Source organism: Carettochelys insculpta, chromosome 27 (genome assembly GCF_033958435.1).
Source record: "Carettochelys insculpta isolate YL-2023 chromosome 27, ASM3395843v1, whole genome shotgun sequence".
NCBI classification, from domain to species: domain Eukaryota; kingdom Metazoa; phylum Chordata; order Testudines; family Carettochelyidae; genus Carettochelys; species Carettochelys insculpta.
This window is the reverse complement of record NC_134163.1, coordinates 13,788,941-13,814,278: the sequence shown is the minus strand read 5'-3', so window position 1 is coordinate 13,814,278 and position 25,338 is coordinate 13,788,941. Positions and strand designations below refer to the sequence as shown.

At 43.3% G+C, this 25,338-nt stretch overlaps 1 protein-coding gene across 24 annotated transcripts in view; it reads right to left on the bottom strand.

The window, feature by feature from the left end:
- GNG7 (G protein subunit gamma 7) overlaps window positions 1-25,338 on the bottom strand; it is a 141,316-nt gene that overhangs the window by 32,810 nt on the left and 83,168 nt on the right. For all 24 annotated transcript variants that reach the window (XR_012642628.1, XR_012642627.1, XR_012642632.1 and 21 more), the window contains one exon: window positions 22,894-22,919. The gene's annotated coding sequence lies outside the window, so the exon portion shown is untranslated. The remainder of the gene's footprint in view (window positions 1-22,893; window positions 22,920-25,338) is intronic.

Genomic DNA, 25,338 nt, shown 5'->3' with positions numbered 1-25,338 from the left:
CAAAGCTGACAACACCTACTAAAATTAACAATTCTGCTCCTAATTGCTCTTAGAATAATTTGTCCCAGATCTGAATTGACACCAGTTGAAAAACAAAATTTCATCTTTCCTTCTCTGCTCTGCAGCTCCTGTGCATGTTTCAAGTGGGTGGAAAGGTTTTGAAATTAATCTTCTTTTCTGAAGATGAGCAAGCACATCAGGAGGGGAAAACCCCTCCAGGTCCTGGAGCCGCATTTGTTTTCCTTCCTTACAAAGAGTGCCTTAAACTGAGGCTAATGTTAAATGTCATGCATGCGCAAAACTCTCATCGTCAGCAGCCAAGGAGCAGCCCAGCACTAAGCTGAACCTGAACTTGTCTAGAAAGTAAATCTGGACAGACACATACACCAGGTGTAAAAACAACAAGGCCGTCCTCTATCCGTCAAGAACAGGACGGATCCAAAATGGCTAAAGATTACATGCCACAGTTTAAAGCCAAACCCTTATGGAAAAAAGGCAATGCCCGTGTGCAGTAAACTTAGATCAGTGGTGGGGCTCCATCAGCTGCCATGGACCCCTGGCTGTCCCCCCACTCCCATGCACCTCTCTCACACTGGGGCAGTGTTTCCCAAACTAATTTGGCCACAACCCTGTGGGGCTTGGAATAGACTGATGAAACACACACATGTTGATCGGGGAGTGGGGACGCAGGGTTTCATACAGGAAAAACTACCATGTGCAATGCTCAAAAGATGATTTAAAAGTTTGTAAAAAGACATCTAAAAAAACTAAGAGCAAAAAATAAGAAAATCATCTGAATGAATAACTAATGTCCTTCTGACAGGATGCCAGTTAGCAGCCATACAATTAAGTATAAAAATTAAATACTTAACCCAAAGCAAAACGTCAATATAACAAGCAAAAGAACAGTAAGTGTTGTTCTTTTGTACAAAAATCAAAAGGACAATATTGTTCAGAAAAGGACTGTCCTTCATTAAAGCTTAAACATTTTTATGAAAAAGAAATGAAAAACAAATTCGGTATGGAAAATATTTTTCAATTTTGTGTTATAAATTGGTTATTTTTACAGAAAACTACTGGAAAATAAAAATAAGCAACCTAACCCAAAAAATAAGTCATATTTGACAATTTTTTTTTTTAAAAACGGGAAGAGTTTTTGCATCTGTTGATCACAAATCCACTTAATGGTAGGAACGATGCTGGGGAGTTGGATCCTCATATCAGGTGCAGCATCACGTGATTTCTCAGAACATGACTCAAGCCAAAACAATCCAAATTGACTCAGCTTGTTTTGGCACAAGTTGCATAATAACAACTATACTATTATGAATGTGTTAAATATTAATGTACCTACAATCTAAATACTATTCAAATATCTGAGTATTTTTGATACACACAATTTCATATTTAACGTTTTAGAAGGAAAGTATCATTAGCATCAGAATTTCTTCTGGGAACACCTATTCCCCTCGCACGGAACACCAGTGTTCCGCTGAACACAGTTTGGGAAATGCTGCACTGGGGCACTGGAGGCCACACTACTGAAGCCTCTCCCACCCTCCCCCAGCATTGTTGGAATGCTGCAAATTGCCTGATTTGCACTGCAACCCTGCTTCTCCCCCTCTCTTCCAGAGCTGGAATGGCATGAATCAGCTATTTGTGGTGCTCCAGCTCTTAGCAGAAGGGAGAAAGAACATGAACTGAGGTGATTTGCATGCTCTGGAAGTGCTGGAAGCGAGTGGAAGGAGCATTTAAGTGTGGGGTTCCAGTGCATGAAAGACATGGGGGAAGGGGGTCTATGGAGGAGGGGTTGCACGTGGAGCCCTAGTTGTCCATGGGCTCCTGCTGCGGCACATGGAGGTGAAGGAGGGCCACTCATGCAGCCTGGTTTTCCTGCTTGTCCATCCTGGCTTCAGATGCGAAGAGCATTGTTACACAGAACTAAAAACACTCCATTTTGCTGCCAAAGTCTGTATGTGAGCCCCAAGAGAGGCCAGCATTTGACTGATTAATAAAAGTTTGGCATCATCTCACCAATGGGAGGGGAGAAGAAACATAGGGCTGAAAGCAGTGATCTGAGATATGGAATACAGTAACAGAGCAGACACTGAACTATGTATGTTTAGGTCATTATAGCAAGAGGATGAAAGCTATCTATGGTCTTTAAAACACATCTTTTCTTATCGCAAACTAATTTGGTTTGCTAGAATAAAAGCTCCTATTTAGATAGATTTATGCTAAAAATATTTTACCTGGTTAGTAGGCACTGAGGCATTAAATGGCAGGTATCTTTGCTCACCATCTGCAAACAGAATGCCCTGCTTTTTACAAATCGTTACCACTAAAATGTAATCTCTCCCTGAAAGAGGCTCATACTGTTACAAAGTAAACTAGCCACCTATAACCAGAGAGTTTATAAAAATACCCTGCACAATACTGCAGTCAAAGCAACCACTGTGAGGAATACACCCGTGAGCATCAATCTTTTTATAGCCCTGATTTACAAATGGCACTGGGACAGTCAGAGCTCTGACAAATAAATTACTGTGTGTGGGGGGGGAATATTTACTGAAGCTTTGCACAGCTCTGTCTGAGAGAAATGGAAAGGCTACGGCATGTGGTTTCATCGGATTTTAAGTTTTGATTGTGGAAAATGAGTTTGCTGGGAATGACATCAGAACCACAAGTTATAATATCCTCATTGTATGGCGAGGCATAACAATCTCTTGTTCAGTCACTGCTACTTGAGAGCCTAAGACTACTGCTAAATACTAGAGGTAATATAACCATTAAAACTTTCACTGGCACAATATGCCCATAAGCAATTTTTTTTTAAAGGTAGTTACTGGAAGAAACCTTGGTTTCTGAATTATTGCACTAGAGGTACTAGGCCAGCAAAATTCTTGCTCTGTTTTCTAAATAATCAACTTGGCAGAAGCACAGCTGTTATGTTACTGAAATCCCGTGATAGCAGACCTTCTCAGAACTGGCTTCAAAGTACTGCAAACATTTTTTTTTCCCCAGCTACTCTGTTACATCAAAATGTTAGTAGTACACAAACACTTACCTGTTCTCTATTAGCCTGCAGTTATCGTACTGTCAACTGTTATGTATTGGGCTAGCCCACTCTAAGCAGGACCAGCTCAGAGATTAGAGATTTCCAAGGTGCTATGTAAATCAATGGCAGTGGCTTAGGTAAGCAGTCTTCCCTCCAGAGCAGTGTGGAATTGAATTCCCTATGTGGCACTGGGCTGGTTACAATCCAGCCTTCCAACGCATCTAGTGGGGCTGGTTCCGCTAGACACCAGGAACCTGCTCTGCAGAAGTAATACCAAGTATCCACAGGTCCAGCTGAAGTCAGTAGGAACTCATCATCATCATCAATAACCGTGGGCTCTGCGCCCGTTGGTGTCTGATGCCTCTCTCACTATTTCCTTCCATCTTTCCCTGTCCAGTGCAGAGTGGCTTAGTTTCTGTAGACTAGCTCCAAACCGATCTACTACATCATCTATCCATTCTCTGCGGGGTCTGCCTCTCCTATTCAAACCATCCATTATGCTGAATAACAGGGTCTTGATTTTTCGTTCATCATTCAATCTGCAAATATGTCCAAATAGCTGTAGCTTCTGTTTTATAACCTTCGGCAGCAGGTTCTCTTTTGGCTGTATCTTCCTATATAATTCCTCATTGGTGACCTTCTGCATCCATCCTATTCTCAGAATCTTTCTGTAACAACTCTCTTTGAACGCCAGTATTCTTTTTTTCGAATCTTTCGTTATCACCCATCTCACATCCGTACAACATGCTGCTGAATACAAGACGCCCAGCTTCGTTCCTAAGCTAATTGCTTTGCTTTTCCAGATCTTACAGGAGGAACTGGGGAGGCTTAATCGTTTAATTAAAAGACAAGGTCACAGGTCCCACAAAACTTAAGAACAAATCACATGACTCCTGGTTGCCTTCCCCTGGAATCCAGGCCAGATCCTTCGTACTGAAAGAATCTTTCCCATTTTCTTTATAGATCAGTTTGTAGACTTGCTGCAAAGACCTAAGTGCTTAGGAACCAAGAAGTCAACATCTCTGAGCTGTCACAGAAGTTGATCATCTACATTTATAAGATTAGGCAGCCAGGTACTTCATAGAAGAGTTCACTATATCTGGTTCAGCACCACTTTAAAGTCACTTGTTAACCGGTAGGGTACCATTTAAGACTCATTTCTTTGTTTAGGCTTTTGTCTGCAGGAGAGCCAAGAGTGGCGTGCCATGGGACTTGTCCTGTACGACGAGTCTGCACACAGATGCGCAATTAAACATACACGTAGTCAGTGCAGGGGGCGTCATTCCCCTTCAACACATCTTCTGCAGCTTCCCAAATAAAAATGTAAGCAATGGCCTCCTCTATAAAATCATGACAAAAATCCCACGCGCTAGTCAGGCTAGAAAAAACATAAATCACTATAAAAAATGTTTGGACGTCACAGATTCAGTCTTTTACAAGTACCTGTGTAAGGAGGCTTCTGGTCGAGATATTTCCCAGAATTTTTTCCCCCCCAAAAACGGACGTTATGACATCTATTTACTTCACTGGAAAGCCCTTTGTCTCAGTTTAGGGGCAAAAAATCAACTATCAGCTCGACACAACTGTTCTTAGTTCAGCTTCCACATTACTGGGAACCCACATTCAGACAGTGCTAAGCAAACAAGGAATATACTGACAAGCCCTTGGATGTGTCATGGTGAAGTTCATACCTACAAAAAATTTATCTGAGAACATGAGCACCAAACATACATGAACCTCTTCCATGCGCTTTGACAAACAAGTAGTACAGTAAGCTACACCAGAGCTAAACAGGCTACAGAAAAGCACACCTATAAATCACAGCGTGTTTTCTGGTTGTCACAGAGTAACCTTGTGCACATTGTACATTCAGGAGGAGGGTTTACAACCTAATGCTGCATGACAGAGCACTTGCCAGAAGCACAGGCATGATGTGGAAGGTCAAACCAGCTGAGTCAGCCAACGTGGTTTGCACAATCTTTGCAGCTAGAAAAGTTTTTCCCCACCCCCCACTCCATTTTAAACACCAACTGGGTTTCTCATCTACTGCTTCTTAGGAAAAATGTTTGTCAGCTGGAAATAAAAGCAGACTCGGCACTGCAGACCTGGGGCCAACCAACCCAGCACAAATGAGAATTACTACAATTGCCTCCCCTATTCTGCTACCCAGGAAGACTCCAAGGAGATGTCCTTCTTGGAATGTATAGCTATGGCTCTGTTCTGCCAAGCCAACTAGTGAACATCAGTGTAATATGACATCAACATTTTTACCAGCCTAAGTGGGATCTACAATGGGCTGATGTAAGAGTCATGCAATCTTCCAAAAAAAGGCCTCTCTGGTGTAACCCTTAGCACTACTCTGAAACCTGTCAATCAAAACTGCTAATTTGCTCATGCGAACCGGCATTTTCGTCAATCTTGTGTAAGTCAGAAAAGCTAATTTTCCAGTTTCATACAAACATACTCAGTGTAACATCTGACCCTTCATGAGAACACCTTCCTTTGCCTTACAATGCACCTTTAGGTCAGAAGTGTCTGTGTATAAACCAGCACCTATTTATTCATTGTATCTGCTATGCATGTGTCTGGGTCACATCTCCCAGCAGCACTGCTAACCATGCAAAGATTTGCTGCAGATCCACTGGAGTTTTGGAAGACTGAGATGAAATTTATTGTCACTCATGCACACAGCGGTGATCTAAAATTCCCATTGGAGAACCCTTACTACTGGTGATGATGGGAGTGGCAGAATGAGATCGGTTTAGAGATTCCGGGTTGAATGGCAATACAGTAAGGTCTCAGAGTTATGCAGGGGTTCTGTTCCACGCGCCCTCACGTAAACCTGGATTTCACGCAAGTTGGAGTCTGGCTTCTTCCCTGGCAGAACACATGTTCGGCAGCTGGAGAAGCAGCAGCAGAAAGGGAAGTCCTGGGGTGGGGGGAGCAGTTGGGGAGCGTTAAGCCTGGCAGTGGGTTGGGGCTGTGGAAGGCGGGCGGGGAGGTGGGCTAAGCCTGGGATAGGTTAGGGCTGCAGGGGGGTGAGGGGTGGAGTTGAGCGTGGGTGGTGCGCTAGGCTGCGGGGGAGACGGGGAGTTGAGCCAGAACCAGAGCCGTGCCTGGGTGGTGAGCCGGCGGGGGGGGGGGGGGGGGGCGGGATTGCACCAGAGCTGCAGTGGGAGGGAAGGCAGCTTGTGAGCTGATGGGGGGGGTGGGTCATACCGGAGCCATGTGCTGGCAGGGGGGATCGTAGTCTTGTGAGCTGGCGGGGGATTGCACTGGAGCTGCGCAGGGTGGTTAGGCAGGTAGCTAGCTTGTAAGCCAGCAGGGGGGTTGCGCCGGAGCCGTGCGGGGTGGGCAGGCAGGTAGCTAGCTTGTAAGCCGGCAGGGGGGTTGCACCGGAGCTGCGTGGGGCGGCGGGAGTGGCTTGAACCAGAGCCACTTGCAGGTGGTTTAAACTGGGCTGGAGGGTGGGGGTCAGGGTCAGACGCATAAGAGCGGGGTTGTGCACTCTGAGTTCATGTACTCTGAGACCTGACTGTACTGGCTGTTAAAAAATCTTAAGTCAGGATGAGCAAGTTAGATACAAGAAGTGTGTGTGCTGTTCTGAAAGTCACTGGATGTAACTGTACTTTCACCCACATGTCACTGGAAGAGGGAGACAGTGGTCACAGACCATGTACTCAGGCCCCTCTAGAGTTACATCAGAAGAACTGCATGCAGGGGGTAACGGAACAGAAGCCGGCTACTGGGACAAATAGTCCAGAGCGTTTCTCCTCTCCTTCACCAAACCTGCACCAGAATGTGTTTAACACGCAATGTGGGATAAAAACCTGACTAACTGCAGAGGACAAAATCCTTTTTGTTGCAATCAAGTGTCTGATAGGACAGTCTCTGCAGACCCATTGAATAGTGGCCGAGTTTTCGCACAAAGACATTTCTATGAATTTAAATGCAGAGTAGTCGCCCATAAATTATATGATTTAATGTGGGGACACCCACGGCTCTTGACATTCTAAAGGACAAATGTTACACAGTTAATAGCGACCACCTCTATTTTTAGAAGGACATTTCATTTTGACCAGTCAAACTTGCACAACCACCAGGAGGATACATTTCTTTTCTGAAGAATCTTTGACCTAGATTTCTCAGACAGGAAGGGTCTTTTTCTTCATGTCGCAGACTGCAGAGCCTCATATAGACAGAAATAAATGAACTGTTGAGGGCTCTCCCATTGACTCTGGTACTCCATCAGCAGGAGAATCATAGGTAGAGTCAAGAGGAGAGCACCTGCCACAGACTCACTGCAGTAAGTAGTTGAAAGCATTTCAATTTCAGCTGCATTCAGTTGAAGCTGCATAACTTAGACTGGTGACCTGCTGGTAGTGCAAACCAGGTCTTTATGGCCTTTTCAGTAACATCACCACTTACAGGGCCAAAAACAGAGAGCAGAGCTTTATGTGCACTAAGCATCTGGGTGTTTCTACAATCAGAGTAAGCACAGGGATTTAGATGTCACTGCGCTTTGCAGTTATGGATTTTAAATGTTTGACGTGATGGAAGACGGACACTACGTTTGGTAAGTAACTGTATCCAATTAACACCTTTCAGTGTCACATTCTCTGCTACCCAAGGCATAGGTGCTGATTTCATGGGTTCTCGGGGGCTGGAGCACCCAGAGGTAAAACCCCACCCATGGGCGCCAAGCTCCCTGCCATGCTTCGCATGCTGACCAACAACTCCCAGCACTTCCAGAGTGCTGCAAACAGCTGATTCACAATGTTCAAGATCCGGGGGTGCGGGTACGGATATGGGGAGACATTGTGGCAGGAGTGAAGATATGTGGAAGGGGATGGAGCGGGTTCAAGCACTCCCACCCTGCAAAAGGAGGAGTCCACACATATGACCCATGATAATGCAGCCTAGGAAGCCTGTGAGATTTTAGGCCTCCATTTCCCAGCATGCCATGCTCTCTGCTGCTCCTACTATTCAGTATATGGCAGGGTGGCTTAAGGGATGAGGCCTGCCACTAGACACTGTTGGGGTTCAACCATAAGGCCATAGGAGGAGGAAGTTTTGGCCAGCTATGCATCTTGTTGCTGGATACAGTCCCTATTCAACATTAAGTTCTGCATGGAAGCTACTGGCAGCCTGGAATCCAAGAGCTGGGAAGAGGAGGAGATGGGAAGCACGGATCAGGGTAGGAAATAGGGCAAACTCCGAGAAGAGGAGAAAAATAAAGACAAATAATTGAAGTGGGAAATTGGAGGCAGGGAGGGAAGTAAACTAAAGCTAGGGGACACATTCTCTGTGGAAACAGTTCATCCATTCATGCACTTAGCTACCTTTCCCATGCACAAGGTGGGGAGCCGGGTGGGAGGGGAGAGATCTGAAAAGGCACTATCCTCAGCACTTTTGAAAGTTGCAATACACCCCTGTGCCCAGCAAAGTTTGGGCACCGCTCCATGGTACAATTAAGGTAATTTCCCCTCCCATTAATATTGCCTCCCCTGTTAATTACAGCTTTCTTAAAAGTTTGAAATGTGAGCTGTTCCTTAACATCACACGTGTTTACTTTGTTCTTGAGAACTGCTCTCATGAATGCCACCTTGAGTTCACCAAGAAGGATTTTTCTCCTCCCTTAACCAACAGTTGCGTGCTTTTTCTGGTCACAGAAATTGGGGGAGGGGGAGGAGCAACCAAGATTTTGAGCCTAATGACCTTGAAACTAATCTTCTGTGGTTTTCAAAGCTTTTTAGACTAGGGACCCCTTTCACACAGCAAGCCTCTGAGTGTGAGTCCCATAAATCAAAAGGGGAGGTATAATTTAATTTTAATGGGGGCTTGTGAGTATCAGGCCCCCAGAACTGACAGTGCTGAGACTTGTGTGTAATCACTTTGCAACCCCCTTAATGGGTTATGACCCCCAGTTTGAGAATCCTTGCTTTGGACCTTGTCAGACTACTGTGGCATGGGATCAGGAGTTCATTTGAAAGGAGGGGTGTAGCAGGAATAAAGGTGAATAGCAGACACAGGAATTATGGCTTTGGGGGGTTAAGTGTTCCCTCACGCATCACCCCTGAACTGACAAATGCAGAATTATGTACAACAACTCAGCATTGAAAATAACTGCACTGCATTCAATGCAGTCCTATTTCTTATTCAGTCAATTGCTCAAACAAGTTTGGTTAAAATCTGTGGGAGATAAAGCTGCTCACTTCTTGTTTACAACATCACCTGAAGATGAGACCAGATGTTCACAGGGCACCCTTGTAGCCAGCGTTGCAATATATTTACATACCAGATGCACTAAAGAGTCTTACAAAACAAAGCAGCAGAAATGTAGCACTTTAAAAGGCTGACAAAATGATTTTTTTCAGTGATGAGCTTTCGCGGGACAGACCCACTTCATCAGATCAGCCCTATGAGTCTGTCCCACGAAAGCTCATCACCGAATAAATCATTTTGTCAGCCTTTTGAAGTGCTACATTTCTGCTGCTTTGTTTTGTTGGAGTACAGGCTAAAACGGCAACCTCTATGTTACTCTACAGACTCTTATGTCCTTCATACTTAAACAATCAGCTCCAGAGGACATGTGCTCAAGCTGATGACAGGTTTGACTCTATAATGATCCAAAGGAGACCGGACCAGTTCATGTTCATTTTCATCATCTGAATGAGATGCCACCACTAGAAGGTTGATTTTCTTTTCTGGGAGTTTGAATTCTACAGTTCTCAGAATCTTGCTCCTTTAAGATGTCTTTGAGCATGCTCTGCACCTCATCCCTCTAAGATTTTGGAAGGCACTTCACATTCTTAAACCTTGGGTTGAGCAGTATTTGTCTATAGAAATCTCATATTGGTACCTTCTCTGCATTTTGTCAGATCTGATGTGAAAGTGTTCTTAAAACAAACGTGTTCTCCGTCATCATCTGAGACTGACCCAACAAACTATATCTCCCGGAAACATCCGAAAGTATGGCTGAATGAAAAGTAGGACTGATTGGTCCCGAAGGCTTTAAATTTTAAAGTTTTACACTGTTTTGGTTTTGAATGAAATTAGGTAACAAAATATAGGTTTGTAAATTGCGCTTTCACAACAAACTCTTGCACAACAATACTTCCATGAGGTGAACTGAAAAATACAACTATTCTAGCTTATTTTTACAGTGCAAATATATGTAATCAATAATATTAAGTAAGCACTGGATTACTTTGTATTCTGTGTTGCAACAGAAATCAATATATTTGAAAATGTATGAACACATCCAAAAATACTTAATATATTTCATTTGGTATTCTGCTGTTTAGCAGGGCGATCAAAACTGCAATTAATTTTTGAGTTAGTTGCATAAGTTAACAGTGATTAATCGATAACTGTAACAGGAATGCTTTGGATAAAAATCAACTGCTTCAGAAGTGTTTCCTAGAAGTCATACAGAGCAAAATGTCACCGATTTCTCCAGAAGGGCACTGATGTCTAACATGAGGACAGCATCTTCACAAAACACACTGTTTTTACTACAGCTGCACTTGTTTAAGTTAACCGAGCTAGGCTGTGAAAATACAATAAAGGTTCCTTTAACAGCGATCACATACGCAACATGGGACAATCCCAAACTTTCAGGTGTTAATTTCACAGGCAACGAAACCGAACTAAGCAGGTGGTGGAATCACACCAAAAGGCATCACGGAAAAAGATTTATTGCTCAATTAATGGTGATTTATCTTAAAATAAAAAAATGTAATTGGAGATCCACTTCTAGGAGATGTGTAAGGGACCTCAGGAGGTCATCTAGTCCAGTCCCCTGCCCTCTTGGCAGGGCCAAGCACCCTCCCTGACATCTATTTGCCCCAGTCCCTAAATGGCCTCCTCAGGGATTGAACTCACAACCATGGGTTTAGTGGGCCAATGCTCAAACCACTGAGCAATCCCTCCCCACATTTAAAAAAAAAAGCTAGTTGCCCCACACCCCTGGATGGCCTCCTTAAGGCTTGAACTCACAGTCCTGGGTTTAGCAGGCTACTGCTCAAACCACTGAGCTGTCACTCCCCTCTAAGCCAGAACAACTACACCTATATCACAGGTGCTTTTTTTGTACTCACCACCCTCCCTGCCCCCATACACCAACAGTTTTTCAATCTATGTGAAACGAAGACAAGAAAGAAAGTGGTGAGTAAGCGAGCGCACACACGTTTCTCAACACTGCAGATTTCTAGGTAAGAAATTTTCAAGTGGAGCAACACTCCAACATCCAAGGAACCACAGGAATCAACTGAAAAGACAAGAGCAATATTTTTGTGAACACACTTGTGCCACGGACAACGTAAGTACCATGAACCAGGTGAACCAGTTCTTAAAGACAGGGTGCCAAGACAGTCTGTTTCCAAAGCAAGTTAAATGTTTCAAAACAGAGTAAGAAATATACCAGACATTGCTGCAAGGCCTCCAGACACCAAGTAAAATTACTTCAGGCAGTGAGAGTGGGGCACCTTCCACTTTCTAACATAACCCTGGGAATCTCTCAATGACCCTGCGTCATGGCAAATGCAATCGCTGGTTGATTCAGCATCCCGTATGGTGGTACAGAGTACTATTTAAACCTCTTAATTAGAAAGGACAGTGATTCAAAATAGAATTAAGCAACCAGCATGATCTGGAAATCATTAAAGCTTTGTGCACAATGGCAGGGAAACTGCTCCCAGCTCTAACAAACCATATTTGAATACAGCTTGAATCTCTCTAGTCTGGCAACATCCAGAATCCGGCATGATTTTAGCTAGCCAGATGTCCATTTGTCATGCGTATGGTCAAGTTTCCCAGGGCCCCATAAAGTTTATGTACAGCCACCAGGCCTGGCTCTCCGTGTTCTGTGCTGTTATTAAACTATAATCTATCCCAATGTCTCTTAAGAGCCTAGTAAGCAGAGGATGCGTTGGTCTTGCCACTAGGCCATATTGACCTCCCTTGGTTCAGCAGATTCTCTGGTTTGGCACCAGTTAGGTCCCAAGGGTGCCAGACTAGAGGTTCGACCTGCACTTTTCCTTGCTAACCCTCTTCCTCTGACTTGTGCCGCTGACAGGGCTTTCTCAACACAGGGAACAGTAGGATCCATAATTCCCCACCGATGCTTCTGAAAAGCCCACTCTATAGTACAGTCAAATTCCTAAACAACTTTCCAGTACCAGTGTATTACTTCCGGGCTGCCTGCCCTAAAGAAGCCTGGAATGGACAGTGATGCACAGCATGCCAGATAGGAGCCATCATTCTGCAGGAAAACACTTTGAACCAGCTATCGACTTTAACAAAAGGGAAGGCAAAGGATGACAATGAGCATTCCGCACACCAGTGACCATTACCTGTGGCAAGGCAGAGCCACACAGTGATGTATGTTTGAGTAGCTCCTGTAACGTTTTATTGCTCTTAAACTGAACCAAGTGAAGCAGAGAGAAAGACCGTCCTACCGCTCGTGCCTATAAATATTTGATTCATGATGCCATCATTGTAAAGTGACCTTTGCATATCAGGTTTCAATCTCACTCAGAAGTAATCACTACTACAGTAAAGTTCACAGAGCAGCTAGGTTGTACTAAAATATCCTTTTCAATCCATCCACTCTTGTTCCTTTATGTCCTCTCGCTGCTCCAGAGCCTGGTGATTCAAAAGGGCCAAGGGCTGCCCAGCCCCACCCCTTCTGCCTGAGGCCCTGCCCCACTTCTGAAGCACAGAGCCATTCCCTGCCGCACCTAGTCCAGGGGCTCAGAGAGGCTGTCAGCTCCCCTGTCTTCCACCCTTGCAGATATCTGGCTTCCCTTGTAATCAGGCTAAAGCCTCCTGCAGCTTGTTCCAGTCTAGCCCAGCAAAACATTCTTGAAGCCCTCGTATTTCAGTTCCGACCTTACGGGACAAAAAATGAAGCTTGCAGAATGTACAGCAGCACATATGATAAAGAGGCAGGTGGGTTTACTGTTTTACCCTTCCCCACCCAGTGCCTGTCTTGTTTAGATAGTCCCTGTCCTACAGTGCAGTCTACTACTTTGCATCACACCTTGCATAACCAGGCATCATTCTTTGTTGGCCTATAGGTAGTACAGCAATAATGGCAGCAGTAATTGCCCATGTAATAGGAAAATACATTTACTAATGACACCAAAAAACCAAACAATCAGATCATCTATATACTACAGTTCCTAGGCAAGTTATTTCTTTGGAAGTGGCTGGAGATTTATAGTATCCATGACACCTTACAGAGAAGCAACAGTTGGCATCTCCTCCTAATGGTATGACAGAAGATTTCTCAGTATTTGTGTTCCAGTAATGCCTAAAGGCAGGGCCATGCCCAGAGGTGTGTGGGGCCAGGAACAACCCCTCCAACACCCGTATCCCAGGCATGGGCTCCAGGGCCACCCTCCCTGTAGTCCCTACCCCCACCTCTGCTTTGCCTCCTTCCTGCCCCGACTTGATGCCTTCCGCCAAACTCCACCCCACTCCTTCCTTGCACCCCTTGCCAGAAGTCAAGTGACCAGCTGGGGGATAACAGTTGTCAGGCCCCTCTGCACTTGCCAAAGCGGCAGAGGCCAGAGACACCAATCAGCCTGCTCCACCCCGTTGCCCATCTCCAAGCTTGCTGTGCTGCACGGCAGTGCAGGATGTGGAGTGCAGTGGGCTGGGAGGTGAGTGGTGGGGGCTTCTGGGTTGCTCCAACTCCCACTGTTGTAATGTTGGGGACCCAGCCCCTCCTGCTGCCCTGTGCCAGGCACTCCCAGATAATCTCCTGGGCCACCCTGCACCCCATAGGTCCCATCCATATGACAGTTGAGGCAGCCGCCTTGGGGCCCCCCAAAGTGCCGAGCCTGGGGTGGCCACTTGGAACCATCCTGTGCAAAGGAGAGCTCTGCCGAGAAGTCCCAGCTGATACCAGGGCTTCACTATTTTATAGACAAAATAAAATAACAATCCCTGTCCCCAGCAGTTTACATTTTAAATGAAAAAAGACAGAAGGTGGGTGGGAAAATGAAGGGGAAGTGAGCAGGTCCTGGTCATTCAGCAGCTTAATGGCAGAGCTGCAAACAGAACCAAGATCTTCTGAATCTTAATCCAGTGCCTCAACCACTGGATTTTTCTGACATGGCCCAAGACAGACTGCCTCAGTAATGGAAAAACAAGTTCAAAAGGGTAAAGCCAGATGCCCTAGAAGTCTGACACATTAATGGTAACTCCTCTGCCAGGCTCAGTCTCATTCATATTTTGAAGCTGCTTCACTCCCATGTATAGTCAGCTCCTGGTAATTTCACTAGAAATGTGCTTGACCTTCTGTAGTAGTGCCATTACAGAAGGACAGTTAGCACCAGTGCCTTTGTTCATGTTCTATAAAACAAAACATACTGGTATGACAACAGCCTTGTGACTCTTTCTATACACTAACCTTGTTTTCTTTAGGGCTATGTCTGCAGAGGGCAAAAGTGAGATGCCCACAAAGGACTCAAAATAGATTAGCAGGGGAAGCCAAGATCCATTAATTAAGTCAGCAGCAGGCAAGTAAAAATGAGGATACTTGTTTCCTAAACCATCTTGGTGGACTCGATGACTACTTTGCACTTGTTTCATCCATCAAAGTAATTACCCTGCAGCATGTGACTGCAGTGTCTGTGTAGCTGTTTTCACGGAAGCCTGGGTCTTTCGGTAATGCCGATGACTGCAACATCATGTGAGGATTTGCAACTGAGGAGCAACTCCCACATGGGCCATGGAATCTGCCAGGCAGGGAAAGGAAGCAGAAGGTCGCTTTCTTTTGTCTCTTTTACAGGAAGTCACATCACGTGGGCTTGGAATGAGTTCAGGAGTTGAGCTAAGGACTGAGTAGCTGTAACTAGTTTAAAAGAGTTCTAGACTACAAAGGCAGGGAGACAAAAAAAAAAAAAAAGGGAACTGACAAATTACAAAACAGGTTATACAAGGAGAGAAACAAGTAATGAACCTTCCTGCAATAGCTGACCTTCAGCTTACAATTTACAGAGCTGCACGTGTTTAGAAGATCTAATACAGACTAGAATATAAAGCCATTCAAACGTCTCAGTTTTACACAGAATGTTTTCGAAAAATTTTTGTTGCAACAGATGCCATGTTAGCAGCCTGTTCCACAAAAATAGCTATACTGACCTGACCTATAAACTAGTACAGTATGAGATTTGCTTTTATAATATACCATGCTTCAGAATTCAGCTATTTTTATATAATACATTCCACAAATGAGAGTTTTCATTCCTCACAACAGAATTGCTGCCAGCAGCAGCGTGTGTAAAAAAAAAAGACCTTCTCCTTTCTCCCTCACCACAACCTAACCTGAAAACACTTAATAGGATGTTCTAGATCAGCCCTGTTTGCTTACCTCCCAGCATCATATTTAACTCCATGAATGTTCAGTCAAGGTTACAAAAAGAGTGGGAAAGTGGAGGAAAGGAGGAGGAGAGGAGAAAGGAATAACCAGGGTGACAAACAGGGTATATTTTCAAATCAGTTCTCTCCTCACTGGTTTAACTCATAATTAGAATTGTGGATTTAAAAAAAAAAACAAAAAAACAAAAACACACACCTTCTGCATTTGTATTTTTTATTTATATTCCTAAAGAAAGGTTCATTCGCCCTGATTGGTAACCAGTAACCCTGCTTATCTGCAACCATATAGACTTTACTCTAAATGTGGCACTTTTTGCTGATACTGTCAATACATTTATTTAAGCAATTAACATGCCAACAGTAAATTTATACATTAAACTGTAATTGGTCACCAGGGCCAGATGGTGTTCACCCAAGAGTTCTGAAGGAACTCAAACATGGAAGTGCAGGACTATTAGCTGCAGTATGTAACCTATCACTTAAACCAGAATCTGTACCAGATGACTGGAGGGCAGCGAGCATGATGCAAACTTTTAAAAAAGGCTCCAGTGGCAATTGTGGCTATTGCAGGCTGGTGAGCCTAATTTCAGTGCTAGGGAAATTGGTTGTAACGATATATAGAACAACGAGAAGTCCTGTGGCACCTTATAGACTAACAGATTTATTGGCGTATAAGCTTTCATGGGCAAAGACCCACTTCATCAGATATGTGGGTCTTGCCCACGAAAGCTTATACGCCAATAAATCTGTTAGTCTATAAGGTGCCACAGGACTTCTCATTGTTTTTGCAGATACAGACTAACACGGCTACCCCTCTGATAATACTAAAGAACAGAATTCTAAGTCACAGATGGACAAGATTTGTTGGGGTAAGAGTCAACACAGCTTTTCGTTTTTGTTCACCATAGGACCAGATTTTCAGAGGTATTTAGGTACCTTAAGCTGCAGATAGAGGCCTAGCAGAATTCTTAAAACTCAAGTTTTGGAACTTTAGAAAACCCAGTAGGCCCCTTTTCTACCTCTTCATGTGCCTATGAATATCCAGCCTCATGTCCTTCAAATCTCAGAATTAGCAGACCTCTTCCCCATAATTTTGGTTTTTAGTCTTAGATTTGAACAGGGAAAACAAGCTGTCCTGCTTCTTAAACTCCCAGTCAGTTTCCCAACTGTGAATGAATTAGTCCAACTGAAGAAAGTTGGCTGGACTGAATCCAGAAGTAATTAAGATTGAAGTGCAGAAAAGCTTGATACTTGAAATACTTACATTTGGAAAAATAGTAATAACAAGAATTCACTCCGTTTTAACAATCGAACACATAGATATGTAGGCAGTACATGACATTGTGACATTATTTACAATGACTGAGTTGAGGTCAAATGTTAAAGTTGCTCCCAAGCATGCATTCTATATAGAAGAGCAGCACCCTTTAACATATTTGAAGAGGGCTCACTACAGCAGCACATTTACATTATTTTGTTGTAGTAAATGTAGATCCTATCAGGGCTACCTTAATTTCAAACTGAGTATTTAGTAGTATTAAGCAGGTCTACTTTTCAAAGAAATGTCACTTAAATAAAAAAAAAAAATCTGATCCACATAAAACTAAAATTGATTTAACGACCAAACTTGTATCTGCCCTGGCCCAAAACACTTCAAGCCTCAAAACACACATATTTACTTGTCAATTACTGTAGAAAATAGATTTCAGCCTAGAAACCAGTAGGGCAACCAATTTGTCTAGCTCTTGGCAAGAAACAGTGACGGATGACCTCATGTCAGTGTTACAACCCAGTGCTCATCTCACCATGGCACAGTATGGTTCCTGCTGAAGACTCCGGACGTACCAGGAAAGGACTGTCCTTATTAAGAGAAGTAAACCTTTCGGTACAAATAAGGGTGATCCTCTGCACATGAGTTAATATGAGTTTGTTTCAATTTCACTGTTTCTGATTAACCCGATGTGTGGATCCTTACTCCATAATAAATCTATGTTACTTTAAATTCACATGCTACTATAGTCAGAAAGGATTTTCAGTTTTAGCTAAGCACTGATTCCACCTCCCCAGCTTTAAATCTGCTAAAAATAATTATGTCACACTGCCTACACTTCAAAAGGTTTACATAAGAACAGACTGATACAGGATTTAAATGTGTTTCAAAAATTTAAATAGCTCTCTCCAGAAGTTACTACACACCCACCAAATTTAGGTTCTACTTTGCCTATCAAGCGACTGAGTTGAGGCAAAACAATCAACTCTGCATTGTTTTTGTTACAGTCATTTCAGATTGAAGTAAAATGTGACACAAAGGTCTAAGTCAGTAGTGGGCAACCTGGGGCCCATCGGGGTTCTATGTGTGGTCCACAAGACATTTTGTTCACCATTGTCACACAATTCGTCCTGCAGGGGGGACAGAATCCAGGAGTCGCGGCTCCCAGCAACCCTCCACTAGACTCTCATACATACCCCTCCCAGTGGGGAGGGCAGAATAGAACCCAGGAGTCCTGACTCCCCACACTTCCAGACATCACTTCATTGTGCTGCCACATCACCCCTCTCCCCTCCCACCTCCCATTTCCTCCTCCCCCTTCCAGGATCTGAACCACAGGTATTCTCAGATCAGGGACGTCCTGATGAAGGAGGCTGAAGTGTATTACCAAAGCCACATGCACATAAAGAAAAAAGACACACCAAGCGCAGTGTGTGTTAATTGCACACAACATTGACTGTCAGAGCTGCATGCTCCCTCTTCATCCAATCAAAGTGCTGCTATGGTTCAATTGGCACACCCCACAAATTCTAGGTATGCCACTATAGTTAGCAAAACTACCCTAGCCCAGGAGACCTTTTATGTTATGACAATTTTGCAGTCCATTGAGATGAAGGAGGGACACCCACATGGCTCATCTCACTAGCCTAAGTTGCCCATCACTGGTCTAATTCCAAACCTGCAGGCTCACATTTACAGCATTGCTACTACCTTGGATCCAGTGTGCAAAGGGTATATTTTGCATCATGATCAATGCCGAAAACCAGACACTTGAGACTGGCACAAGTGGTGGTAAGCACCACACCCTGGAGAACTCAACATCCTGTGCTTATGCAGAGATGCATCCTATCATGCATTCCTCTGGGAATATTACTGGAAAGTTTTACCATTTGAATTCTCCTACGCAAGAAGCATTTTTGTGAACTGTTTATGTATATATAAAATCACCTTCTCTACATCTCTGGGGGTGGATGACAGAATCATCCTTTGCTGTTTGAACAAAATACTCAAATCATATGTGCCACTTTGCTGGCTTGATGAAATTGTGCACAGTTCAGGATACCACTCTGGACCATTTTAGACACTTCATGAATTTTCAGAGATTCCAAATAATTTAATGGCTAAAAATAGACACTGAAAAAGTTAAGTAATGTGCCATGTGATACATTACACAAAGCATAAAAACTTTAAGTGTATGAATTTGTAATTTACCTTTTCTGTTCCATCCTCTCTCAAGGGTTTCAGTGTGTCTATCATGCATTCTAACACAGAGAAATGACTGATCGTGCTTTTTCTATTCCTCTCTGTTCCACACACAGAATGCCAATTCTTTAGATTTCACTAGAAACCTGATGCTAAGTTGAAAGGTTACTTATTTGTACTGTGATGTGTAGGGTACCTCTTCATAAATTCTTTTATTTAAATATAAAATACAAATATATTGATCCCTACTCCCATGTTTTAAACACTAATTCTAGCTATTAAGCCTAGCAAAAAGTGTGGTCACTTCACTAAATCAATTTTTATAAGACAAACCTAACCGAAATCATGCCTGGGAGCAATCTTCCTTCTAACCTTTTCCATCCATATGCAGGATTTGTTTTCAATGTGTGGAATAAATTTTTATATGCACTGAGACAAATAAATGTTCACCACCCATAGAAACAAACCCTAGCTGTGAGGGCTTTGCTAAATCAGCTGGATGGCCCTTAACTTTCTCCGAATGGCTTCACAAGTACCCAGCTTACAAAGAATACTGACTGGGAGTGTTCTGAATATCATATTTACATGAACTGGGAACACACATTGAACCTCTCTCGTCCAGCACCCTCAGGACCTGACCAGTGCCAGATGAGAGAATTTGCCAGACCACGGGATGTCAACAGTGTCTAGAACATTACCAACACTTCCACTGCATACTGGGCTCTTAGAAGACATTTAGGGGTAAATTACAGCTAAATAACAGCACAGAACACAGAGAGCTGGGACTGGTGGCGGTAAACAAACCTTATGGGACCACAGAAAACTTGGCCACATCTAACTAAAATCATGCTGGATTATGGATGTTGCTGGACGAGAGCATTCTGGATTAGAGAGGTTCGACCTGTACCGGTCCCATTAGAATTCTGTATTTTGTACCACAGAGAGTGCTGCAAGCAAGCATGCTTTCAATACTAATGAAAAAGAGTCCTAGCAAGAGAAGTGCTTATGTTTTCATACTGATTGGCTTGCTAACAGAAGCCAAAAAGGTATCTGAGTCAAAGTTCAGGTATGTACAGCACTAAAAAACAACCACCCCCCCCGTAAGACATCTAGCAAAGGGCTTTCAAAATTTTCCAGTGTGGACCACATTTAGTACAGTGCATTGGCTTAGACCACCTGCCTTCCAATTATAATTACATGGCAGCCCCATGGAACACCGAACTATGCAAACTACCATACACAGAAACCTTGTGGCCTATCTAGTAAAAATTATTAGTACCAGATGTTTCAGAAGGGTAGAAAGACTTATAACCTGCTCTCTCTCTGTGTGTGTGTGTGTGTGTGTGTGTGTGTAAGTAAAAATGTAATTGTCGGTTTAGGAGCTGGCAAACCAGGTGAATTTATCCTTTCCAAAATTTTGCTTCCTTTTTCCAAAGGGACCGCATGTGTTCTTGTCCATGTAAATGTCAGATTTTCCTGAATCCACTATGCTCTTGGCTTCAATGACAGGCGAGGGCAGCGAGCTCTTCAGGTTAAGAGCACGGCATAGCAAAGCACTTCCTTTTATTAGTTTTAAGTTTGTCATCATTCAGCGTCCTTGGAAATCTCTCTCTTTGTTTGTGAATTAATGGGAGAGGATAATTAGGAGCACCAGTCTGCACTTTTGGCCTTTCTTCATTTTGTATACCTGTCATGTACCACCTGCACCCCAGCCAGTCTCCATCTTCTCTCTTTTTCTATGGAGCTTTCTTATTATTCTCCCCTAATGCTCTTCTATAGCCTTTCTGAAGCAGGGAGATCAGCCATGAATATATTTCAGGCAAGGACATGCTGTTACTTATACTACTGCTCCTGGCACATAATAGTTGCAATGTCTGAGAATTTATAAGAGCTTTTATTTTTAAAAAAAAAAAAAAAAAAAAAGGCGCTATTTCAGAGTGTTCTGCTCATCCTGCCAAGTTTCTTACCCCAACCCGATGTGTTCCAAAGGTTTCTACAAGAATTTTGCCACCCTGTGGCAGACAGACAGTTTGTGCAACATGGGCCTTCTACAGTTCAGCAGGCATAATCACTGAAGCATCGCCTCTCCATCAAGTTATGGGATAGTTTGGTCAAAAGCCTCAAACTCCACATTGGGGTGCTATGAGTGTGAACAGAGAAGAGAAAAGCAGGCAGGGCCATCCCTAGTATTATTAAATGGATGCCACTGTGCTCAACAGCATCCAGGGAGGGGGTGATTTATTAGAGATAGGATATTACAATTTTCATCAACACATTAATGAAATGCTTTAACTAAGGTCTGGTCAACTAACACAGTACATTAAGAAACTGACAGTATGTACCATTGGGCTGGCAAATGCCTGTGAAATGACTTCATTACCAGCTGAACAGTAACAGAGAGATAGCCTTGCTAGTCTATATACTATCAAAACAAAAAAGCAGTTCAGTAGCACTTTAAAGACTGGCAAAATAATTTATTAGGTGATGCGCTTTCATGGGACAGATCCACTTCTTCAGATCATAGCCATACCAGTCTGTTCTGGTACGGCTACGATCCAAAGAAGTGGGTCTGTCCCACAAAAGCTCATCACCTACTAAATTGTTTTGTTAGTCTTTAAAGTGCTACTGGACTGCTTTTTTGTTTCACTACCAGTTAAATGGCTCTTTCACAAGTTCATTGTTCTGCTAACAGATCTAGCAGGCTTTTTCACTTTTAAGTTAACAGCTCCTCTCCAGAGAAACAGAGCCATATAGCATATAGAGGAAGAGGTAGAAGGGTATGCATTAAGACCCAGTGATGCCCCAAATTTTCTGGTGTCCTACACAGCTGTGTATTCTGCATATGGCTAAGCACAGCCATGAAATCAGGTACCCTGAAATAAAAAAATAGCCAAATAAATCTAGACCCAGGTCCACAACATGCATTGTGTGCTAGAGCAGGGTGCTAAGGCGGTAGTGGGGAAGAATTAGGCTTTGATGTGCCTCACTTTACTGTTGTGGGAGAAAGAAAGAGCTGGTCCATGCATCATGTAATTTAAATCTGATGCAGAACCACCCATCGGCAACCTGTTCTGCTTGGCTGTGTCTACACATACCACCTCCTTTCAGAGGGGGCATGATAACGAGGCAGTTCGGAAGATGCCAATGAGGAGCTGACATGAATATGCAGTGCTTGATTAGCAAAATGGCAGACACACGCGATTCAAAAGTGCCACTTTCGGAACACATGCTGCCCCTGTAGATGGGGGCCTTTCCAAAGGACCCTCTGACTTCAAAAGCCTCTTCTTCCTATTTGGTTTTAGGAAGAAGGGACATTCAAAGTCGGGGGGTCCTTTTGAAAGCCCCCCCATCTACATGGGCAGCGTGCTTTCCAAAAGTGGTAGTTTCGAATCATGCGTGGCCACTATTATGTTAATGAGGTGCTGCATATTCGTGTCAGCTCCTCATTGGTGCCTCTTTATCATGCCCCCTCTGAAAGGAGGGGGCATCTGTAGACACAGCCCTTGTCAAGAACAGTGCTTTGAAGACCTCTTTTGAAGGGATCTGTGTGTGCAGCAGTACCCCCTAAAAGCCATGCATTGTGCAACCACTCCGGAGAGATTCAAATACCACTCAGCTGATTAAGAGAGCACCCACTCATAGGCTTGTTGTTTCTCCTGGGGGTGAACATTCCCACATGCCTCAATGCACATAAAATTTATTCTACCCTTGTATGGAAAAGATTAGAGAAAACAATGGTGTGCAGCACAAGCCATTTCACTGACTTCTGCCTAAAGACTCGCGCTACAGGTCTAACGATATGATCAATTTAAAGGTCAGTTTGGTTTGAATATCAGAGTTCTCATGGCTATGCAGTACTATACAACTGCAATCCTTCTTACAAGACACACATGTATGCTATGAAACAACATGACATTGTAGTTATACAGCTTTTTAAGAAAAGGGCTTAAAATGGCCAGTGGGCACATACCTTTTCTCACGGTTCCTGGATTATTCCTGAAAGAAAAAAAACAAACATTGGACATAAGTGTTACCTTGAAATGATCACACAAAACAAATTAGTATGCACTCACTTCTTTCACAACAGAACTCAAAATGCTGCTAAAATGTTGCAGACTGCACCATCAGATACTGGAAGTCCCACAGTTTTGTAAACAGTCTAACTGGTATCTGATGGCACAAAACAAACCTTCCATGAAGAAGGGTCAACTTCAGTTATACAGTATTCAGTAAATCACTTTTTAGCTAGAGGCGGAAAGTCAAAATGATGCAAGTGATGTACAAAACCGAAGGCAGAAAGGAGACATCCAAAGGCAAAAAGGTATTCGGGCATGCAGCAGAGCTGAAGCCTGAGACACTCCATGTTGGCAGGGATCGGGGCAGAAAACGGATGGAACCAGCAGGGCTCTGTAGCATGGTACATTTTTCACATAACCAGCATTCTTTATAGAGTCAGTCTTTTCAAACATTTATTCCGCTTCCTCGTTTCAAAAACACAAACGGGAAAAGATTGAATCAAGTTTATTTACCCATAGCCCTGAGTGAGCTATTTTGGCAAATTCAGTTGGCTTTGCCTGGTATTAAAGATTGAGATTGTATTATAATTCCTAAGCAAAACTTTTAAACCAAAAATATCAATTTGTCAACACTAAATATTTTAGATACCTTTACAAACTAACAAGTTTTGTGTACTTCCAACTTTGGGCTCTAGTTTTTAGAAAGAACTAGCAGAGAACCTAAAGCAAGCTGAAAGGTAGAAAACCATAACCTCCCTATCAAGCAAATTAGCCTAAAATGGAACAAGTGATAGGAACATAATTACAGGAACCAACCTGATTTGCTGGCATGCTGTTTTATTACACTGTGTGGTGGGGGCACTACAGGCAACAGGAAATTGATACCCCGTGATCAGCTCACTTGAAATGGCCTAGGAAAAGGGTGGCCTTAGAAGGGATTAATGGAATTTTACCAGGCTACTTATGTACACAAAGTACATTTCAGAAACAGGTCAGTATTAACTGTCAGGCCTTAGCTTGTTATCTGCTGCAGGTTCAACAAGTGTAGGATCAAGTTTGATAGCCCATGCATAGCCTTTAATTGCACAGCGCAAGGCTGACAGCCACCACAGGACCCAGGCAAGGTGGGAAGGGGGGCCCAACTCTGTGTCCTGGAAGGGGTGGAGCGGGGCCTAGTGTAGTAAGCCCTTAACACCACCCAGACCCTGGCACTGCCCCACGCCACCACACTTCTGCTGCAGCTATACAGACCAACACTGCTGTGACACTTCAAAGAGGCCTGGGCAACTGCTTCCTTTGCCCTCCGCCCCCAGTCAGCAGGCCTAACTGCACCGGTTTTATTTGTCCCAGTATTAATGCCCCTCGACAAAATCCTTTGTTCCATGCATATGTTTGCCCATTTTAAAAAGGATACATGTTAAAAAGGTACACGTTATTGTACATTCTTAAATGTGCATCTTTCATTGAAAGATCTAGTATATTTTTCCATCATTTTTACCTGCCAAATTTAACCCTGGCATGTCTCTTTAATCCTCAATTTGCATGCTTGCAATTTAAAGCTCCTAACTTAACTTGTTAAAAAGAAGCAAGACAGAACACATTTCTATCCCATGAAACAGAATTTTACAGTGTTGCTAAAGTGACTGACTGAGAACAACCAATGGTCTGTCTACGTCTACCAGAAGTGTGTATGTAATAGCAACCAGGGTTGGATAAATTGCTAAGGAAGACACACGCTGCCCCTCAAATCCATAACAAGAGCATGATTACTGGTTACTGAATTCTTTCATCTGGGAGAGCAAATTGTAACGCAAAAGTTACCAGTCCATTTTTACAACTAACATACGATGGCCATCTCCCAAAAAGCTTACAACTGATGTAATGAACTATTTGTTCTTACAGCTGATGGAAAATGTAATCAACACCTGCTGTTATAAGAATACAAGGTATGGGCAGCCCAGAATTTTCTCAGGAACTTTAAAATCATTTTGATAACATAATCCCACCTGCCATATTGCAGTTAAAATCAGAGGCACATGCATATGAGAAGCACATAACCAGCAGTGTAAGACACGGATGACAATATTCAATATCTTAAAACCCTCTGCACTGTAATTTCAAAGGAGAGTATACGCTCATTTAACCAGCACACATTCAACAATTCACCTAGTCAAAGGTGGCTGGAGATCAGGAAAATGTGTTACAATAGGTACAAAACAGCCTGACACATGCTTAATTTCTATGTGGCTCAGTTTCAGATGTAATTTGCTGCACTGAAGCGTGTTGATCGAGACTGCTCAGCCTGTGCCAGTGCAATGAGATTTCAAGCTCTCTGGAGAGCTACTGTAAATCTCTAAAGAGAAGGGTGGGATGGGGGAAACAAAAATATTTGCAAAAAT